Source organism: Aptenodytes forsteri, unplaced genomic scaffold (assembly GCF_000699145.1).
Source record: "Aptenodytes forsteri isolate BGI_AS27 unplaced genomic scaffold, ASM69914v1 Scaffold206, whole genome shotgun sequence".
NCBI lineage: Eukaryota > Metazoa > Chordata > Aves > Sphenisciformes > Spheniscidae > Aptenodytes > Aptenodytes forsteri.
In genome coordinates this window covers 1,969,023-1,988,818 of record NW_008794544.1, presented here as the reverse complement: position 1 = coordinate 1,988,818, position 19,796 = coordinate 1,969,023, and the positions used below count along the sequence as shown (strand labels likewise).

General features: G+C 37.8%; 1 protein-coding gene across 1 annotated transcript in view; it reads left to right on the top strand.

The window, feature by feature from the left end:
• Window positions 1-278: 278 nt before the first annotated feature.
• PKIA (protein kinase (cAMP-dependent, catalytic) inhibitor alpha) overlaps window positions 279-19,796 on the top strand; it is a 42,609-nt gene continuing 23,091 nt past the window's right edge. The window contains exon 1 of the mRNA XM_019470229.1: window positions 279-299. The gene's annotated coding sequence lies outside the window, so the exon portion shown is untranslated. The remainder of the gene's footprint in view (window positions 300-19,796) is intronic.

Below are 19,796 nucleotides of genomic sequence, written 5' to 3'. Positions count from 1 at the left end.
TGGAATTCGCTTCACAGGAAACTAAAGGGAGTGTAGAAGAAGTTGGGAGAACCGGCCCTTATACCAAAATGGATTCTGTTGACTTTTTCGGGGACTTCTGTTTGTGTTTTTTCCTTTTTCCATTTTTATCATCTAGCACAAGGTTTGGGACAAACAAAATAGCAGCAAAATTCAAATGCCTTTGTTTGCTAAATGGAAGAATTAGTGAGTTGCTCTTCCATCATATCCCCTTCAGAAGTGGAAAAACAAGAGTACGTGCAGCATTGTAGCTTGGCCATTGACATTGCACATTGTTTGTGGTACGTACACAGGTCTTAATATTAGATGAATGGTCTTTTGGAATTGAGTAGAAGGGGCAAATCTGCCCGGCCTATGTCTCTGTCTGATGTGTCGGTGATTTTTGGTTTTGTTTTTTCTTTTCTTCTGCTCTAAAAAAGATTGCTCTAAAGCAGGCATGTTAATACAGGAGGCTAGGGTTGGCATGCAGAGGCAGATCATTAGAATGAGCGCTATCTGCATGTAGTAATGGTTAATGGCTCTATGTGGTTTGGTTTGGAAGCAAAAACAATGATTGTGCCTCTGGGAAGAAAAGGATAAGATATTAATCTGTTCTTAATGAAAAAAGGAAGCAGGATATTGGAAGCTGAAGGTTATTTTATTCAATGTCTATTTACTTGTATGTTCATCTTAAAGGATCCTGCTATCCTATCTGTTTACAGGGCGGTTCATAAAGTTGTGGGATCCCCAGTTGTGGTTGAAGCCTCTGGTCATGGTGCTAGAATGATAAAAGTAATACTTAGGGAGGTAACGGGCAGTTGCTCGGTCTGTTGTCATTATTTCTGGGAAGATGTTTAAATACATGTGTTTGCCTCAGTACTGTTGCTGGGTACGCAGTAGGCGAATGATGGCTACAGAGACAGGAAACGTGTGTAAAAGACAACTGAGGCTTCACAAGGCTGAAACAATGAGTGACTAGGGAATTGCAGTGTCAGAAACCAGTTCAACAGACAAATCTTTGCCCTGAAGAACAGTCACTAACTATGACCCCATATAAGCTTGTTCCTTTTAAGCATTCCATGGCACATCCAATATATCCATTTCAAGCTACAAAAATCATTCCATCAAACCTGTATCTTTTGTCTACCAAACATTCACGTTGTTCCTGTAAAACACGTGGGAGTCTGAGTTATGACATCTCCACTGTTTTTTCCTTTCTAGAAAAAAGCATGACCGGCAGACCGAATGGGCTGCTATTTTGGAACTCTTCATCTGGGTTAGTTCTTCAAATTTGTAAGAGCTTAATTATCTTTGAGATTTCTAGGCCACAGTCAGCCTTTGAACCAGCAGGTTCATTTGACCAAATTTATGAGTGGGGGCCAGATGGGTATGTTTGCATAAGCAGTTGCAATGTTGTAGTCATTTGCTGCTTTTTCCTCTAATTACCTTTGGCTGGAAAAAGAAACCATGTAGCTGAGTTCAGATACTTCTCATATTAGTCCACCAATTCTATATAAAGTCAATTTCTTCCCTGAAGAGAGCATCAAGTAATGGTCTCCCATTCTGTTGTAAATACAGGGTAATATGAGTACTCACTAATGTTGACACAACATTAGCACAATAAATTTAGCTGTTTGTGCTTCCTGGCAAACCTAAATAATGTTTCAAAAGACTGTTAGTTAACATTTTTTAAAACAATGTGGTGGCAGGGATGAAGGAGTAGTTGACCAAGAGCCATACGTCATCATAGATGTGAATGTACATCTAATTGGTTTGACACTGAAAACTTGAATTGCTTTTGTTTTTATCTTACATGTACTCCAAAGACAGGTGGTGTAATCATGTAAAATGCAAGAGTGCATGCATCCATAGAAAAAATGTGTATATATAATTATCGGTGTGAATTTAGTTCAATGGTGTAACTGATGAAAATCCACTTCCTCCAGACTTCTCTTCCAGAACTCCTCTTCCTCCTTCTCTTACATTAACTTCCATACTTTGCCAAGCAAAGAAAAGTATCCTTATTGTGGTTAATCTGGGGCAACAGCCCCGCTGACTGGAAGAACAGCCAAGTTGGCCAGCTGGTTGATGCCAGACAGACTGAGTAGCAGCTGAGACTTAGCTGCCTTTTCCTCAGAGGGTCTGCTATTTTGGAACTCTTCATCTGGGTTAGTTCTTCAAATTTGTAAGAGCTAATTATCTTTGTCAGCCTTTGCACCAGCAGGTTCATTTGACCAAATTTGTGAGTGGGGGCCAGATGGGTATGTTTGCATAAGGCTTGTTTCCTTAGGAGAACAAACTGGAAAACCCAATAACCTTGAATGCCCTTGAATTTGCAGAGGTTTTATTTCACTTGTGGTCCTTTCCAAGGGCTGAAATGACACAGTTCAGTTAATATATTTTCTCTTATGATGAGAATGTTTAAAGCTGATGTTTCTGAGTGCTGTTTGAACTAACTGAAACAATCACATTCCAGAGCAAGCATGTAATTTTTCAGTTATGTTGTTACTAGGCTTTGAGTTGGTTTATTTTCCCCAAATTAAGAATTCCTTAAAGGAAGTCTTGAGCGGGGTGTGAGTGGACAGATATTATACAGTGAACTTAAGACTATGTACTTTAGCATGTGCAAACAGTCAAGAGTATTTTAACAGTAATGATAACATTTTTTCTTCTGAAGAACAAATGTATTGACGCTTTCCAAATGCGTGCCCTTTATGTGCAGTAGCTAACATTTCTACGTAAGATAAAATATCTATCTGAGAAATAAATACCAGGCATAAACTTAAACTTTGTCTCCTACTCTGCAGATGAATTTCATGTTGGACTCTTTAATTATTGTCAATAGAAGAACTTTATGTGAGTGGTCAGTCAACTGCAAAGGTAGCAATTGTTAAGGAGAACTAAGAGTTTTATCCATTTATAATATAGTAGTGGTGGGAACAAGACAGACATCTTTTTATCTTGTATTCAAGACTTACTAATCAAGTCAGCACTTCACAACCCAGGTAATGAGCCCCTGAGTTTCATATCTGAAATAAGGAGATAGAAGCGCAGAGTTCATGTATGCTTCTTGCAAAAGCAAGCCGATTTAAGCCTTTCTCTTGAAGAGGACTGCATGTGACAGCAACGCACGCATGAATCCATTTATATGTATTAAGTTCATGATGCATTGAGAAACTAATTTTGAGAAAGTCTTCCTGTTGTATACTCTTACAAAATGTCTCTATTAAAGCAACGTTATAAAAGAAAGGATCTGATTGTAAATGAACTGTATGCTTCCAGTATATATCCCTGTCTTTAAATTGAAACATATCGGAGGAGAAAGTAACACAAAATGGACTCTCTCATAGGACAGTTAGTGCAAATGTCCCAGCCAAATGCCAGATCAAATAATTTCATTTTTCTTCCTTTAATTCATATTGTAGAACCAATAAGATATGATAATGTTCTTTGTCCTCCCTAACATACTGAAGATACGTTGCATTTCTGAGCTGGTTGCATTTCTGTGGTGGTAAAATGATTCCAGGGTATCTCTGCCCTTCTTCCCTGGGTGAACCAAGTATAAAACATGAACTCTGCAGAAAAGCTGCAGTGGAAGAATTTCCATGTCAGCCAGGGTGTAATTCTCTCTAGTAGAATTTGTTTTGCTTTCTAACCTTTATTAAAATGAAATTTAAAATTGGCTACACTGCTGTTCTTTGGCTTTACAGAATTTATGAGCAATTTAACCTGTCCTGTGTTCAGAAGTACTTTAAAGCAACTGGCTCGTCTTTGCACAGTTATGCATCCCTTTCTGCACAGTGTCCCAGTGATTCATCAGATGTGATAGGCAGATAGGTCTAACTCCAACATACAATTTTAGTTTTTCTTACTTTGACTGCTTTTTTTGTCACATCTTTGTTCTAGCAACTTTTCCAAAAGGCTCAAAGGTATATTAAAGTTATCTTGGCAGCTGTTAGCTAGCCTGTAAAATGTGCTGCAGTTTTAATGAGATCATATACATCTTAATATATCTATATAATTATGTATATTATGTAATATATATATTTGCTAACTATTCACTCATTTGCCTTCTACCTCCTACAGAATTTCCACTTACACATATGGTGAGCACATAACTGTGGTGAAACGATCTCACCACCTGTTGTTTTAAAATAGCACAGATGCTTATTAATGGTCCTTCCATGACACTATTTATAGTATGTGTTAAACCTCACTTAAAATACTGTGGATCATATTGGTAAAGGATATTATTACTTCACCACTGGTCTTAAATTGGTTCCTGTTCAGCATCTCTACTTGTTGATTGTTCGTAGGTAGGAGAAAGGCAAACTTCACAGAAGAGTCAAAGCTATTATGCTTAACGAGAAACCTGTCACTGAATCCTGTACAAGGTGTTCTGTGAAGATGACCGCTGCTATTTGGATAGCTGATCAACCCAAAGAACTGCAAAAAGTATGAGTGCACTGATTCTCTATGCTCAGTCTTGAGCTCAGTTGATGTGAACTCCTTCAGGCCAAGGCTCAAAAGCAGAGTTTTCACATTGCAAAGCAAGGAAAAGTAAATAATAGCAGAACCTGAGCCTTGATCAAGAGTGTCTCCTAATTTTTTTTTTTTTTTTTCCCCCCGTGGAAAAGTCTGTTCTAAACTGACTAAACTAAATTTATGTAAACAAATGTTTCGTCAATTCTCTGTTTTCTTTGTCCAATCTAATGAGTGACTTGGATTCTCAACTTTGCTTTCAAAGAATTTCTAGAGTTCTGTCTGATATTTCTGGTCTGTAACTCTCTAGATTTGTCTTTGAATTTTTTTTTTTTTGTCTAGCCTGGTCAAAGTAGAAATTAAAAATCCACTTCTACTTTAAAATCATCTATCCACAAGTGGACCAAGAAAAATTCTTGTTGTTAAGTAGCCATTCACTATCATTCTCACTTCACTGAGATGTAAATTTAAAAGGGCGATCAGGATAAAGCGACTCTGCTACTTTCAAACTTCCCAAGGTGCTTGCTTTGAGGCACAGAAGGTTCTTGGTATCTGCATGTTGCTAGTGAATTCTGAGAAAACACTATTATATACTGCAAAGAATATATAACAAAAAAGGCAATGAAAGATGTGTCTTATTTAAGTTTAGCAAAAGGTCTTAGGAACTATTAGGGTGAGTGGGTTTTTTTGTTTTTTAAGTGACTTTTTAAAATGAAATACATATGGAGACTTTTTTTTTTTCCCCTGTGCTGCATGACATTTGGCATTGATTGGTTGGGTTTTGTGTAGCTAGTAAATTAAAAAATAGTTGTTCACACTAGAACGGTGACTGTCAGGTTCCTGTCCAAACTGTATAGGATGGACAAAAACCTCTTCTTATTCAGAAAAGCTGACCTAGCCTGTAAGAATATAAATCTGCTATTGAAATAAGACCACTGGCAAAATTCCAGTAAAGGATGCTTAGAGAAGTAATGCATAAATTAAATGGAGTGATCATCTTTTGATACAGTCTCCCAGTGTTTAGTGCTCAGCATTGATTAGGAGTTTCATGAGCTCAAAGCAATGTTTGCACTATTATGTTTAATCGCAGGGGGCATCGTGTCCTCACTGAATGTGTTCAGTTGATCTGATTTATATTCTCAGCCTACACAGTATTCTTTGGCAGTTATATGATTCAGTGCATGTGGAGTGCAAGGAAATCTCTTTGTTTTGCCTTAAAATTTGTTGCTTAATGATTTAATTGGGGGGCCTTTTAATTGTCATTATGTGAGAAATGTTAAACAATTGTTTCCTTTTCAGTTTCTCACTAGTCATGATTTCACATAACTATCACGTTCTTTTTTTCCTCAAGAACAGAGTTGTCTTGGTCTATTTACTCTTTCTGCATATGTAGACTCTGTTCCATATCTGATTGATTCTTTTTGTCACTTTTTTATATACTTCCTGCAAATTTATTTCTGATGTGCAATGGTCAGAACTTAGGAACTCTGCTTAGTAGCATGATAATTTCTGTTTCTCTTCCATTCCTTTCCTAGTTTTTTTACTATGCATATTTTTTCCAGTTATTAATTACATGTTTCATTTGGGCTGATCTCTTGTGTCCCTGTTAGGTTCCTTTTCATTGTAGGATCAGTACAATAATATGTTTGCAGTGAGACTGGAAGGAACTGGTGCCATTAGCAGGAGATGTAAAAGTTAGTAGCTGGGTATCAAAAATATGCATTTTAAATATAAGAAAGAACAAACTGTAGTGTGTAGCCTTATAGACCAAGAGAGATTCACTGATAAACCCTTTATTTTGAGTTACTCTTGTTTTAAAATAGCAGAATGATGGCAGCTTTACTGATTTGGGCTAATGTTTGTGAGCTCAGACATGGCAAGCAGAAAATAAGAGAATAGGATTTGTTAATGCATATAAGAATTGGAGCATGCAAAAAAATTTCAGACTAAAAGGCAGGCATAACATGAAGCACTTTTTTTTTTTTAATAAAAGCTTAAAAATAGACTGCTGCATTTTAAGTAACTGTTATTTGTAAGGTCTGATGGAGTCAAAGCGTGATAAGAGATGTGAATGGAGTATGCATGAATATAGAAGCTGTATGACTTGAGAAAGAGACATAGCTTATCAAAATTGATTACAGCATGCCTTCAAAGCTTAAGGACACCACAGCTTTTTGTCAATGAAGTAAGCCCATTTTATCATATATTTGTTTACACACAGGCTACTAATGTTTATGTTCAGTTCTTAGACAAACACCAAAACCTTTTCCAGCAGAATATTTATCCTGAATAGGGAGTGCTCTAAATTATCCTGGATAGCTAGAAGCCTTGTTGAATACTACTTTGATGTGTTTATTTGCCTGCAGGGAGTTCAGGTGTTGATCTGCTGAATGGCAGCTATAATATTATAAGGTAGTAAAGAATTGTATAATGCCAGTGTCATTCACTCTAAGTGACAATGTGCAAAAATAATGCCACCACCGCTACGTGTCCTTTTAGAGTGTAATTTTTGTGTCTATACCTAATGTGGTACTACTAGTGCCTGACTGGGGCAATGGCAATATTCTCTTGAATTTTACAAAAGCAAAACCACTGATAAATGGTGAAAAACAGGTTCACAGCCTTCACCCATCCCCAACACACGCACAGAGCATCTCCAGAACAAATAAAGTTTGAATGGGTATTTATAGAAGATGAACATGATAGCCATGCACCTGGAGGAACACAGATACTGTATAAGAAATTTAAGTATGTGTCCAGGTTTCAGCTGGGATAGAGTTAATTTTCTTCCTGGTAGCTGGTACAGTGCTGTGTTTTGGGTTTAGGATGAGAATAATGTTGATAACAGACCGATGTTTTAGTTGTTGCTAAGCAGTGCTTACACTAGTCAAGGACTTTTCAGCTTCCCATGCCCTGCCAGCGAGAAGCTGGGAGGGGGCCCAGCCAGGACAGCTGACCCAAACTGGCCAAAGGGATATTCCATGCCATGTGACGTCATGCTCAGTATATAAACTGGGGGGAGTTAGCCGGGGGTGGGGGGTGACCATTGCTCAGGAACTGGCTGGGCATCTGTCTGTGGGTGGTAAGGAATTGCATTGTGCATCACTTGTTTTGTATATTCTTTTATCATTATTATTATTATTAGTTTCCCTTCCTTTTCTGTCCTATTAAACTGTCTTTATCTCAACCCATGCATTTTACTCCCCTCACCCCCCACCCTCTGATTCTCTTCCCCATCCCACTGGGCGGGGGGGAGTGAGCGAACGGCTGTGTGGTGTTTAGCTGCCTGCCGGGTTAAACCACAACAGCATGTAACATCACTTCCTCACTGATACTTTAGTATTCATTATATGTTCATGTAACAATAGGCTTTTAAAATATAGAAAGCTAATAATGGAGGATAATTTCATTAGCACATAAGGAAGGAATTGCATGAAGATATTTTGCATGGTATGATGCATTAGCTAATTGTCACTCTAGAGGAAGATACTTTTCAGTTGTACGCTGCACATTTATGCAATCGCTCTACAGACCAAAGAGCAAGATGAAGCATTTCTGTTATCCTCTTTTTCTCAGATACTGGGGAAATGTATTATTTATGTAGCACCTTTCATCATGGGAGACCTCAAAACACTTTACAGCACTTCCACTTTCATTGACAACATTTGCAAGTAGGGGATGAAAGCTGTTATTTAAACATTGTTTTCCCACAGTTGTAGAGCTGATAAGACTGCAGATCAGGGAGTTATTTATGCTAATCTCCAGAAAAAGGTACTGGTTTCTGATGACTGCTGCAGCACACTGAACCATGATATTTCCTTCCAAGCAGAAAATTCTTTCCTATCACTTTTGTGCCTCATAGAAGCAATTTTTGAAGGCCATTCATCCATTACAGACTGCAGCTCTGCTTCTTAAGCAGTGTTTCTAGTGGGACAACACACTATGCAAATGTATTTTGTGTAAGTTTACTAGATTCTCCAAGTCCACTCTTTGTTAGCATTTCTGTTCTTCCATCCTCCTCTAGCCTTCTTGGCCTGGCTAAGCCAGGCACTGGTACTCGTTTTGCAAGTATATTTTTTTACTGAATTTTGTCAGTAAGTAAAATTTTTGAGCTTATAGTTGGGTCTCTCTTGGTAGCACAGTATTTTATAAATATGTGTTCTTAACTACTGTCTCATACATTTATTTGGAGACTAACAGATTGCAATACCTTAAACAAATGCATATGATTTCTTAAGCAAACTACAAAGGCAGAATTCTAGAAAGAAGAAAATTTTAGCACTGTTCTGGGGTCAGCATCCAAATGACTGCCTATCTTCCTGTGGTAGTATGTTGCATTAATTTCCTACCGCAGTGGGAGGAAAAAGTGCCAAAAACATTCCAAGTTTCCCCTGCTTTCTAGGCTGTGTGATCTGAGCCAATTACTGAATGTCGTGTGTTCTTTGAGCCTTAGGCAGCACCTGAGCACTTCGTTTTGGTGTCTAGGCATGCTTTTGGCAAGTAAGCTCTTCTCTCCAGCTCCTCCTGAGAGGAGCAGTTGCCTGTGTCTCTGCACTTAGTAGTGATTCATTACACTCTCCTCTCAGGGCTGCTCTCAGCATCTTCTTACATAATTCTATTTTTGTACGAGTTTTGGTGACAAGTATGGGGGTTTTGAGGGGTTTTTGTTTGTATGGAACAGGTATCAGCAGGATCGGAGTTGCAATCTTTGCTTTAAGTTAAACAGTGTCTGTGAATCCTGCTGAGCACTAGAACAGTTTCATATATGACTATTAAACTGTTGCCAAAGATTTTGGTACATTTTTGGCTTGTGTCAACTTGTTCTCCTGAACAAGTCCAAAACTTGGTCTGGGAATTGGTGTGGGTTAGGTGCCGTTTCCCAGTAGGTAATTTGAACGTTGTTTAGAAAATAAATTCTCCTATTAGAAGCCTTTTACTTTACCTGACTTTCCCCTGGTCGCTGCTGAGGCAGGCCAGATTTTCAGCTAATTTGTCTGGCTTCTCTCTGTTCAAACTGATGAAAACAGTGGAAGCTTTCTGTGCATCCTGCGAGATCTGTCTTTCAACTGATGTTCCTTCTGTGACACTCTTCTCAAACACTTACTTAATCATATCTGCCGCTTGTCCTGTTGAAGAAATTTCAACTTCCCACCCCCCTTTCTGAAGTAGTCCTGTTCTGCTCAGAGAGCAGTAATTCCAGTGAAGTGTTGTAATTTCTCTCTATTCTTTGAGCACATTTGAAGGCCTTGTCAAGAAAGGCAGATATACAGAAATAATTTGGAGTATCATGGCTTTCATAGTAACAGTTGTAGAGGCTTTCAATAGTTTTATTCTCTACATGTGTTTATTTTGTGTTAAGTTGTGATATGAAAATCCAGAAGAAGTCATAGTTTACCACTTCGGTTTTGTTGATTCTCACTATATAGTGGTAATTTATAAAAGTAATTAACATTCTGATAACAGTGACTGAAATACTAGGCTTTTATTTTCAGTGAGGGTTGTCTCTCTTAAGAGATTCTTGTTGTAAGTAAGGACATAGATGTGGACAGGTTGGAAAGGATAAAATAAATAGGAGTTAACTATCACCAGAATAATGGGAGGGTGGATCTAGTGAAGGTCTTTCTGGACAAGTCAAATATAGGACTTGAAAGTTTCTTATTTGTATATGCATACTAATGTTGATATGTCAGTTGGATGAGTTTTTCCCTCCTCCTCCACACAAAGTGCCTTTTCTGTGGAACTAATGAGTGTGAGACCAATATGAGAGAAGAAGTAGTTCCTTTTATAAAGATTAGTAATAGCAAAATTTGAGTAACCGAAAGTAAAGGTAGCTGTGTTCTCTACTCCGAACTTTTTCCTCTCCTTTTTCTTTTCTGCATGTGTATGTATTTGGGTGGTAGTCAGGTGCTTCTATCTTATAGTTTGGGCATAAAGACTTCTTACAAACTAAAGAACAGAGGCATCTGTGTTGGGTTTTTTGTTTTGTTTTGTTTTTCTTTTGGGTTCCTACTTTTCTCTCCAACTAACCAGCTCATTTAAAGCTAAAATCTTACATTTGGCATGGAGGCTGTTTATATTCAACCCAGCTGATGTATCACTAAATGAAAAAGTATTCAGGGAAGCATGAAAAGGTTCAGTAGGATTAAATAGAAAAGCATAAGGGTTTATTCCATGCAGGAGCAGCCTTTGAAAGTTAAAAGCAAGCTAAAGAAAGAGACATTAATTGTGGGAAGTTAACATGTAAAATGGGAATCAGAAGAGAAGATTCTTCAAATCCTTTCAGCTACTGAAAGCATTGAATCGTAGGTCTTCAGTTTATAAGTGATCAAGTATAAAGAGAGATAGAAAAGAAGCCTATTAAGGATAGAGTAAAGACAAATTGTTGAAGTGGCTGTTATGTACCTCCCCACAATCAGCTGTCTGTGAAAAGGGTCTCTTCTCTTCTACACTTGAACGTGGTTTTAGACATACTTGATTAGAATTTTTTGTTACTTAAGGTGGCATAGATGACATCTGAGAGTGAGACATAGATGAAGTCAGTATCCATGTGCTTCTATAAATAGGATTGCATGCAAGGCCTTGCTGAATGTTGGCTTGTCTGTTAACTGAAAGGGCTAACTATTCACAAGTTTAATTCAAGTCTTCTTCCTTCAAGCACTTTATTGTTCAAAACCTAACCAAAGCAGAACGTAGGTCACTTTCTCTTTGTGTCTCTCCTTCCCTATTTACTGACTGCTTCAAGAGTTTCACATAGAACTTAAAAGCCAGAATGTGTTTTCATTGTAGTCACTCGCTTGGTTTCACCTGGGAAATATGCACACAGCTGTATCTGACAATAACCAGTTACTCCTGAAGGATCCTTTGTCATCCTCTGAAAATCCTTTTGTCTCTGAACACAAGAGGAATTAACCAAGACTGGAATAAGCTCTAAAATGCCAAGTTGAGTGCCTCACTGTCTGCACTTGAATCATCCACAGCACACCTCCTTGGACTGTGCACAAGTAGCTGTCCTTTCCATGGAAACTGGAATGGTGATGCAGAGAATGGGAATGCCTAGGTCTCATCCTGACATTTAATCATGACAGTCTGCAAAGTACTTGTGAAATATGCAACTTCAACGTAACCAGGATATTTTTTTTTTTTTTTTTTTTTTTGGTCTCGCTGACTGGCATGTTTTGCTGCTTTTTCTACAGGCAAGCTTTTTTTTGAGTTTCTTCTCATCTCAAAATGACAGAAGCTACTCTACTATCTGCACTGAGCAATACTCCAGCCCTTTTATTTGCTGGAGCAGCTCCAGCAGGATCTAGCAGACAGTATGGCTTAGCCCTAGCCTTCTGATGAAAATACCTGTTTTGGCAAGTAATTTCTATTTCCACAATTGCTTGGAAGAGGATGTGCTTGGTGCTTTGTCATCTAGCTGAAGCAGAAGGAAAAGTACATACTTACACTGCGGCTTGTCTCAACATGCAAATGTTCTGCCAGGTGCTTTGAGGGAGCTGAAATGGCTTTACTTCAAATAACTCATTTCAGAAAGTAGTTTACCAACTTGTCATTTGTAGTCTTCACTATTTGAAGTGCCTTTCTGACAAGATACTTCATATAATAACTGAAATAATTTTGACTCTTTCCTCAAGCTTCTTAGGAGAAGACATAGGCAAGAAAGAAATTTTTATCTCCAAGGGAGACTTTTCTACAAGCCTTTGATGAAGTCCACTTATTTCTGTGGAACTTCTATGGCATCTTTCTCATCTTCTAATGACATCTGTGACCAATTTGCTAGTCTGTTTCTGTAACTATGCTTATATAGCTACCAAAAAGATTAGAATTTGTTTGTCCAACGTTGTTGGGTACAACTTGCTCAAAAAAACCACCAATAGTGCCACCCAAATTTAAATTAAACAGTCCACCATTCTTTCTTCCATGCTCCTGTACTCTTCACTCGAATATTTTGGAATAGCAAGGAAACTACAGCAGTCAAAAGAAAGCTAGTGTAATGTCTTTTATCAAAAAGGATAAATATAATGACTTAGTTACCAAGGTCTATTGATCTGATATGAATCCCAGGCAAAACAGTAGAAAAAGTTATATTCTTTTCACTTACAGCTTTGAAGGACAGGATTATAATTAATGCAAATCACTGATGGTTAATGAAAAAAAAGATCCTGTCAGAGACCTTGACATGCTGGCTTTATATATTTTGGAGGTTACAAGTTTGGCTAAAGGAAATAGGCTTAATAGTGTATTTTACTCGGTGAAAACTGAAGTTAATGCTATTTTGTGTCTGCCAACTCAAACACCTCTTGTATGTTACCTGCCAGGTTTGCTAGTTAGTTCCAGATGCCAGGCAACATGGTGGTAGTTACAGCAGAACATATGATGTGTTACCTTCATACCTATGTCTTACCCACTGGAACTTTTGTTGTACCTGTCATATAGGTGTGATGAATGTCTTCCCAACAAGTTCATGGTGGTGCTTAGATCAGTACTGGCTCAGACTGTAAACAGCTGCTTCTGGGTTCACTGTAAAAAGATTTCTAAAAGATGGAGTAGTTACAAGAGTCTTACCTGCTCAGAAAATGCTGACGGGTATTGATCTGACAATGAGTATCTATCTGATGACAAATATCTGGTTTTCCCTTTCTTGCTCAGTCTCTGCAATGGTCTACGATATTTGTGGGTGTTCCCTTACCTTTCTCTCTCCTCCCTGACCTCCCCCCACACCAAGGAAGAAAAGCAAGGGGGAAGTTTTTCCTACAGTAGAAAGTAGAAACAGAATTCAGAGTGCTCTAAAGAGCTGTGAATATCTGGAGAGCTACATGATTTCGTAGAGCTTCCATATTTTACCAATGGAAAAATTTGTTTTCCTATTGATAACTTACCTTGACACACAAACATTCAATCTTTCTCTTAAAATAAAACTTTGAAACCAAAGAAATGCAAATTAAGTTTACTTGTTCAAAAGTGTTGGTAGTCAGAATGTTGTTTAAATACAGCAAATTTGTCAACAGTACCCCAAAATATCTCTTCATAAGGCTTACTAATCATGTTTGTTAGATGAATTCAAAGACAGCACAAAGAGGATTAAGAGTTCTCCCAGGCCATCTTAAAGACCTGTATGACTAGTGCTTTTTTGGCTGTTTATATGTAACGCATGTCTTCGTGTTCATTGCAAATTTATGTATAAAAATCACCAAAATGATAACTTTCTTGCTGGATAACTGTGAAACTGTTGAAACACTGAAACAGTGTCTTTCCATATGACTCATCACTTTGTTTGCCTCATTTAAATGTTTTACACCTCATTAATTCCTTGTGATTACATTGTGTGTCTTGGTTCTTTCTACTTTGTTTGTACTGGACAATATGAACTTTGTTTTATTTGTCTTTTTGCATTTTGAGCATTTTGAACTTTGGTACAGACTGTTCTCCGCTACAGCTCCTTGTTCCATCTACAATAGGGTCACATTCTTCCAGACATCAGCACGTTGCCTAAAAATCAAGAGGGGGTCTTAATGTCACATTATCTAGCCTACTTCTCTTGTAGTAGATATAATGAAGACTTGACTGCTGTGAAAACAGAAGACTGCCAGCTGTGCCATACGCATGTTATCTAGTAGCATGAAGAGAACCTCTTGTATAAGTTGCAGTCAGAGGATGCTGACCGGGTCTTTCAAATTAATTATTGAAAATGGGATGAGAAACACAAGATGAAGAAAGGCCAAAAAAAGGTCACCAATTATAATGAGTAAGATCTTTTGAGGAGTCTCTGAGAAGCAGCTTTTAGAAATATAAACCAACAAAAAAAACCCCCTAATTTATAAACTTCTCGTTTTTCAGTGCTGTGGCCAAACTCCATATGAGAATTGCCTTTGTAGAACCCTTTGTCTTCAGCCTCTAGTAGTTCCAGCTCACTGTTGTTGTACCACTCCCCTTTCTTTTAGTTCTCTCTCAAAGGACAGAGATGAAGATCAGCAATGTGCTCTGGACCATGTCTGAGTGATTGCTTCATACTATACATCTATTGCTTTTTTTTCCTAGCTTCTTTTACAAATTCATAGTTCAAAAACAAACTCACTCAAAGGCTTTAAAAGTTCATAATTGCAATATACTAATGAGGAAACCTCACTGCAAAAATGCATTATGATGTCATTTTTTCCAGATGCTGCTAACAGATGGAATTTCTTACTACTTTTTTATTTTACTACTTCAAAAATTGATTTTAAAATAAGATCTTATTTCAATGCCTGCTTGCCCTGTGTATTCCTAAGGCTTTCTTTCGTGTGCCAGTTTATAATGGAGATCATCGTTCTGCCTTCTGCAGTATGCTACCCAGCTTGTAGATAAGATGTACATGTAAAACTTTATTAGATAGAATATGTATGTATTTTAGTAGCAAAATACATAGCGGTGTTTCTCTTTCAGCTATCACCAAGCTCAAGGCCAAAGAATGTGTGTTCTTGCAAATTTAGGAGTTAAATATGCAAATCTTCAACTTCTCTTGAGAAATTAAATATTTTTGACTGTATGGGTAGAATCTGATGAGAATTCAACCAGTGAAAATTCTCCAGTAAAGTTAATTAAAGCTGGTATCCTGAGAACGCTTTGCATTAATTTTGTATCAGATTATACTTCTACTTTCTGCAACCTTAATTAATCAAATCTTAATGGTTACTCAATTTGTAGCACTGTTTTGGGCTTAAAAAAATATCAAGGGGGATGTTCCTAATTGAATATTGGGATCGGGGAGGGGAGGAGTACATATTGGTCCCCTTTTCCAAAGGGGAAATAGGCTCTGAAGTCTGAGCAGTGGGAAGAGAAAGAAGTAAATGGCAGCTTGTCCTTCAGGACAAGAAATGGCAGCAGAAGGCAGACAGCAAAGTAATTAACAGGTCTTTCTGCAGAAAAGAAGGTGGCCTTTACTGTGCCTAATTACACAGACTGTAATTTAAAACATGCTGTCTTGATCTCACAGTTGGATCTTTCAGTGCCTGGTTCATGCAGGCAGTCTGCTTAAGTTTTAGGCCTGTGAGCAGATACCTAGGGAGTCTTTGCCTGGGACCACAAGCTGAGAAGACAGATTGCCTTGTGAAGAGTTAGAACTCTCATCCTTTGTGGATTAGTGTTGTAGATTAATCCTTTCTAGATTAATGGCTTTGGCCTGTAATGTTAACGTTTTGTATTGTACCAGGATACAAAGAAGTATCAACTTTAGTCTAAACCTGGGCTGTTATCCTCCAGCAAGTAGAGAGCTAAAATCTGATTTTATAAACTCTGTGCAGATGTGTGATTAAAAGGGAAATATCTAGTTACTTGTATCATATATCAGGAACAAGCAAGTCTAGAGTAGGCCAAACTAATGTCAGGGAATCATCTTGCCAAGACTCAGTTGTGTGTATAAGTTGAGGGCTGTATTTCACCAATGCCATGGTGATAGTGACAACTTTTTAAAGTCACTAATCATGGATTAAACAATGTTTCTGTCAACCAGTACCCTTTGCTTCTACAGTGCTTTTAATGAGACTGGGCTCTTAAGCCAAGAAAATATCTGGGAATTACATGTACCTTTTAGGAGACTGAATTCAAGACTGTAATCTTACCTATTTTATTTAAAAACTATAAGCATCTAGAAGTGCTGGCCAGAGTCTTTCTATGTGCATACCATCTGTCTCTCACCTAAGACTGTTTATGATCTAGTGACTAGGACTCTCTGATCCTGAACTCACTAAGAATGAGGCAGCAGTGTGCCATTGCAGTCATTTGGACCCCTGGGTACAAAAGGGATACTGACATACCAACTCAAGTTTAGTGGAGGCTACCAAAACCATTATGTGGCTGGAGCACATGATGTACAAGCAGGGGCTGAAGGAACTGGGTTTGTTCTGTATGGAGAAGACACTCCAAGGAGATTTAACTGCACTACCCAAGGAAGGATTATGAAGATGACGTAGACTTTTCTTGGAGGTGTACAACAAAAGGGTAGGTGGCAATGGTCACAAGTTGCAGTGAGAGAAATTCCAACTATATGAAAGGGAAATCTTTCACTGCAAGAATGGTTTAGCACTGGTACAGGTTGTCCAAAGTGCCTGGTGAACCTCCATCCTTGGAGATACTCAAAATTCAGCTGGAGTCCCTGAGCAACTGGCCTGAAGTTTGAAGTTAGCCTAGCTTTGAGCAAGCTAGGTTGTTGGACTTGATGGACTCCAGATGTCCCTTCCAGCCAAAGTTTTTCAGTGATTCAAAGAGATCTGTTGATTTACTAGGTGTGCCTAGACAGACCTAGCAGTCCTGACTTAGGATCTGAGTTTAACTTAATACCTTCTGTGTGGAGATAGGGAAGATGAGAATCTTACTGCTCATCTTCCATATAATAGCCTCATGTCAAGGAAGGAGGAGACCTGGACTCCAGACTGTCCTCAACCTCAGGGTACCTGAACCTATGTCCAAGCAGAGTACAGAATCACCAGTATAAAAGGTATGTTGAAACTGGTTTATTGTGTACAAGCACAATTGCTTTCTTTCTGGTCCTGTGGCTTTTTGCAGACAAGAGGATGCCTGACTCTGTAGTCTTATGACTTGTATGCTGAAAAACAGGAAGCCTCCACTTCTGGATCATGCCTCTTAGATTATTTTTGTTGTTTTTAATTGACTCTGGAGTAAAATATATGAGCAGTTCTGGAAGTCCTTCTAGCTCTACGTGTTATGCACGAGACAAACTTTTCTGTCACTCACTGCTTATTTCACAGGAATGAGATGATCTAAGATCATGCAAGAGACAGAGCTTCAGTTAGACCTGCCCCACAGAAAGTGTCCAAATGCAGCAGAACAATACTCAAGTGCCAAGACGATATGGTTCTCAAACTTCTACATGAGAAACGGAGCTATGGCAAGCTGGTATTCTGAACCTGTAAGACATGACCATAGTGTTCTTTGTGAAGACATTGCTTCTGTTTTCCTTATGCTGCCACGCAAAGTGAAATTCTCACTAAGACAATGAGACACAAACCAAATAAGCAATTCCATATTTAGGTGTTAGTGAGTTTGTCATTGTTTAATGTGCCTTACTCTGGTGCAGAAAAAAACACAGATATCTGACAACAGGCATTGCAAATTACACTTATCCTTCTATCAAATCCACCCACATAGAAGATATTCAAGAAAAGCTCCATCACATGCTGAAATCTGTGAAATCTAAAGCAACCCTGGGAAGTAAATTAATTTAAATTAATAACTGTATATCATTCAAACTGTACTGGTGTGGGACAAGAAACAACAGAAATCAAGCAAAGAGTCTAGAAGGTCATGACTTTTGTTGGTTTTTTGTGTTGTGGGGTTTTTTTTATTGTGAATGTTGCCAACACTGTTCTAGGAGACCTTGTAGCTTCTTCTCCTGAACTGTATTCACTTCCAACAACTGCCGAAGTCCTTCTGCATGGGCTTGTTAGGGAAAGCTAGTGAAAAATACTTGTTCTGGATAGAGAAGACACCTTTTTTTAGGAGAATCAGAAAAGATGGTATATTTGCCAGCACTGTTCCTAGTGTCATAACATGAAGTAATCACTTTACATAGAGCACAGGTTTTTTGTCTTATCATCCTGCACTGTTATAGTTTATGCTTTGCTTTTACCTATTTATAATTCTTGCTTTCTTATAACAAAACTAGCATAGGATTATAGCTACTAAATTCTATGCTGATCTATTTGGTGTTAACCACAATCAACACAATATTTTCGAGACTTCTTCACAGCAAATAGAAATAGCTTTGCAACATAGCATGGTTTTGTCTCTATGTTTTAAGGAAAAAGATGTTCAGCCTTATTATAGTATACTAAGAGTAATTTTCTTAATGAAGCATGTGAGCTGACTTAAAGATACTTATTCTTCTAGATGTACCTAATTAGCCCTTTGTTTCTAAGAAAGAACCTTATCTGTTATCAGGCATGGTTCTGTCTCTGGAGCTCCTCTGCCCTATTATTGTTGGTTTTAGAGTGCCCAAGATTAATGGGAAGAATGCAGAAGAAAGAACCTAATATGAAGCTGAACAGAGCAAAAATTGTCTGAGTCATAAGGTTTAGCTCTGAAATACTTGATTGCTACTGTCATAGCATCTGAAAGACATAATGCTATGCAGCTTCATAAAAACTTCATGCGGTAACATTAGAGCTCACTGGAGTATTTGATTACATGCTTAATAATCAGACTAAAACAGTTTGCCTTTGTTGGCAACGTAATCACCATCTGTATTCAATCAACTTAGAGGTGGTGGTTTGTTTTGTTTAGCTTATCTGGGGTTTTTTTTGTGTGGTGGTCTTTTGGGGTTTGTTTCTTTTTTCTTCAACTTATCATCTAACTGGAAAGTTGATTGAAAATGTTTCAAATAAGCTTCATTGGGTAAGAAGCATTTGTTTGGTGTTGTGTGTGATGAGTGGGAGAGGTGTGGTTGTGTTTTTCCTGGGAGTGTGGGGGTTTTGTTTGTTTTAAAAATAAGCAACCCACTTCATTCTGCTTATATTCCTAAGGTGAATATGGTGTCTGCCTTTTTCTGTGCTACTGTTTTTGTCATGAAGGTGGCATAGCTCTTCATTTTAATCCTGTCTTCAAATAATATCCTCTTTCAGTTGTCAGACTCAGAGAACCTGTGCACCTTTACACACTCTCTTCAGTCCAGTTGTATGTTTTTTAAGAAAAGAAAAAAAAAATCCTTCTGTATTTATTTTTTGTGGGGAAAATTTGATTAAGTTTGTTTTTACTTTCTGTTGAACCTATTAGCTTTGGTAGTTCCTTAAATGGTATACCCAGGTATGCCAAACAGGAGAATAATTTACTTAAAAATAGCTTTAATGGACTTAAGAATCATCATGTTATGTAATGTGATGTATGTGGAGTTTCAGTCAAATAGCCAAATTCCCTTTGACTTTTCAGATAAGTTTACCTCATTTGGCACACAAGATTTGTAAAGATTCCCAAAAAACACCTTGGCACATGTAGATTGCTGCTGTCTGGATAGAAATGTGTTATTCCAGTAATGACATCATGCAAAATAGCTCTGTGGAAAGGAGGGGACACATGTCAAGACATGTGGATTCAGCAGTGCTTCACACAGAAGTGAAGTGCTCAGAGCGCATGAGTCTTCATCCAAAGGTCAGCTCTGGGGAAATAGTTTTCTATTTCAATTAGCCTTCCAGATTCTTGATTATTTTCTTTTCCTTTCAGTGTTTTGCATGTTTAAACTTTTTAAAAAAATTACATTTAATAATTAATAATAGAATTAAATATTTTAAAATTTCATTGATTTTAATATTTCAGTATTAATATTTGAA